The sequence below is a fragment of the Nematolebias whitei genome, unplaced genomic scaffold (genome assembly GCF_014905685.2).
Source record: "Nematolebias whitei isolate Nwh7 unplaced genomic scaffold, NemWhi1 Nwh_scaf_461, whole genome shotgun sequence".
NCBI lineage: Eukaryota > Metazoa > Chordata > Actinopteri > Cyprinodontiformes > Rivulidae > Nematolebias > Nematolebias whitei.
The window spans coordinates 9,951-12,964 of record NW_023619006.1 but is presented as its reverse complement, the minus strand read 5'-3'; the positions used below and the strand labels follow the sequence as shown (position 1 = coordinate 12,964).

The following is a 3,014-nucleotide window of genomic DNA, read 5'->3' as shown; positions in this document are numbered from 1 at the left end:
ATGGGTTGCAATAAATTTGTGAGTCTGCATGCTTTTTTTTTTTTTTAGGTATATCAGTTTTTTTTTAGTATTTCAAACTTGACATTCTTGTATTTGCTTTTAACAAAGAAAGGACTTGCAAAAGTTTGGTACATTCCACTTTTTCAAAACAAAGGTATTTTTTCTTCAGACTGAAAGAGAAAATTGGTATACATCAGACTAGTTAGAGTTATTAGCCAGTTATACACAACTTGATTAAACCTGAGCTTGTACCTGATTGGAATTGAACCACCACCCATTCTGTTTACAGGCGAACGCGCTAATTGTTTGAGGCACAGAGACATGGGTCACTAATTTGTGAGCCTGCGTGTGCTTTTTTTGTTTATGTATGTCAGTTTTTTTAATATTTCAAACTTGGTATTGTCGTATTTGCTTGGAAAAAAAGGGACTTGCAACAGTTTGGTGACATCCACTGTTTTGAAACAAAGTTTTTTTTCGTCAGACTGAAAGAGAAGAATGGTTGACATCAGACTGGATAAAATTGTTAGACAGTTAAACACTACACGATAAGACCTAAGCTCGTCCCTGGGTGGATTTGAACCACCAACCTTTCGGTTAACAGCCGAAAGCGCTGACTGTTTGCAGCACAGAGACGTGGGTTACATAAAATTTGTGAGTCTGCGCATGCTTTTTTTTTTTTTTTTTGGTATATCAGTTTTTTGTAATATTTCAAACTTGGCATTCTTGTATTTGCTTTTAACAAAAAAAGGACTTGCAAAAGTTTGGTACATTCCACTTTTTTAAAACTAAGTTTTTTTCATCAGACTGAAAGAGAAGATTGGTTGACATCAGAATCATTACAGTTTCCAGACAGTTATACACAACTCGATAAGACATGAGCTCGTCCCTGGGTGGATTTGAACCACCAACCTTTCAATTAACAGCAGAACGCGCTAACCGGTTGTGGCACAGTGACAAGGGTCACATAAAATTTGTGAGCCTGCGTGTGCTTGTTTTGTTTATGTATGTCAGTTTTTTTAATATTTCAAATGTGGCATTTTTGTATTTGCTTGGAAAAAAAGGGACTTGCAAAAGTTTGGTACTTTCCATTTTTTTTTAAACTAAGTTTTTTTCATCAGACTGAAAGAGAAGATTTGTTTACATAAGACTCGTTACAGTTATTAGACAGTTATTAATAACTTGATAAGAGCTGAGCTCGTCCCTGGGTGGATTTGAACCACCAACCTTTTGGTTAACAGCCGAACGCGCTGACCGATTGCGCCACAGAGACATGGGGTAACATAAAATTTGTGAGTCTGTGCATGCTTTTTTTTTTTTTTTAGGTACATGTTTTTTTGTAATATTTCAAACTTGGCATTCTTGTATTTGCTTTTAACAAAAATGGGACTTGCGAAACTTTAGTGCCATCCACGTTTTTAAAACTTTTTTTTCTTCACACTGAAAGAGAACAATGGTTACCATCAGACTCTTTAGAGTTATTAGACAATTATACAGAAATTGATCAGACCTGAGCACGTCTCTGGGTGGATTTGAACCACCAACCTTTTGATAACAGATGAATGCGCTGACCGATTGCGCCACAGAGACATGGGACACAAAAAAAATTGTGAGTCTGCACATGCTTTTTTTTTTTTTGTTAGGTATATCAGTTTTTTGGTAGTGTTTCAAACGTCTCATTCTTGTATTTGCTTGGGCAAAAAAAGGGACTTACAACAGTTTGGTGCATTCCACTTTTTTAAAACAAAGTTTTTTGTTTTCAGACTGAAAGAGAAGAATGCTTGACCTCAGACTGGATACAGTTATTAGACAGTTAATCACTTCACGATAAGACCTGAGCTTGACTCTGGGTGGATTTGAACCACCAGCCTTTCGGTTAACAGCTGAACGAGTTGACCGATCGCTCCACAGAGACATGACTGACGTAAAATTTGTGGCTCTGCGCATGCTTTTTTTTTTTTTTAGGTATATCAGTTTTTTTTAATATTGCAAACGTGGCATTCTTGTATTTGCTTTAAACAAAAAAGGGACTTGCAAAAGTTTGGTACATTCACTTTTTTAAAACAAAGTTTTTTTTTCTTCAGACTGAAAAGAATGCTTGACATCAGACTGGATAAAGTTGTTAGACAGTTAAACACTACACTATAAGGTGTGAGCTTGTCCCTGGGTGGATTAGAACCACCAAACTTTCAGTTAACAGTCGAACGCTCTGACCGAAGAGGCTGGATGAGACGTAGAGCTCCCTCTGCAAGGCAGCTGACGTCATCCTCAACCTGTGTGCCTCTTCAGCTGTCTGCCGGTCTCGCATCGCAGCCCGGAGTACGAGGTTTTCCAGAGGTCCACCTGGCTCGTCACTCACCCTCCCTCTAGGAGGAGCTGCAGAAGGCTTTTTTGTTGGAGGGCCCCATCAGCGACGGATGCGCTGTTCGGGACCAATTTCAAGAAAACAACAACAACGTTCCACGGCTGCAGCAGCGTCTCCCCGCTCCGCTACACTGCTAGCCCCGCCCGTCAGACATCAGCCCTTCTCATCCCGGTAACCGGAGGTTCAGCGTTTCCCTGAGATCGCTAACAGGCGGTGCCCTGGGACAACAAACCGCAGAGCTCACGGGGGAGAAGATTCAAAATGACGGTTTGCGGAGGATGTGTGTAATGATGACACGAGCTTTGAAATAAAACATCATTCAAAGATTAAAGTGTCTGATTTTAGCCGGTCTGTCAGCTCGGATGACCTCACAGTGGCTCCTCACACATCCTCCACACAAAACGAGCCGGTGGCCTTAAAAAAAGGTTTTTCAGAATCACCGCAGCTCCAAATAAGCACGAGACACTTGCATGACACAACAGTCGAAGCGAATGCGGTCCGCAGAACGAGTCCAGTGGAATAATTGATATTTAGAATGACATTGTGTTAAAAACATGTTCTGATTCCGTTTCCGGTAGAAAATGTAGTTTTGGTTACATGCCTACAACTCCCAACATTCACGCACCCACCCATTATAGAACACAAGATGGCT

The 3,014-nt window shown here is 40.3% G+C and overlaps 1 non-coding gene across 1 annotated transcript; it reads right to left on the bottom strand.

The window, feature by feature from the left end:
• Positions 1–1,196: 1,196 nt before the first annotated feature.
• trnan-guu lies at positions 1,197–1,270 on the bottom strand. Its single transcript has one exon. It is a non-coding gene; the product is annotated as a tRNA-Asn (tRNA).
• Between the last annotated feature and the right edge of the window lie 1,744 nt (positions 1,271–3,014).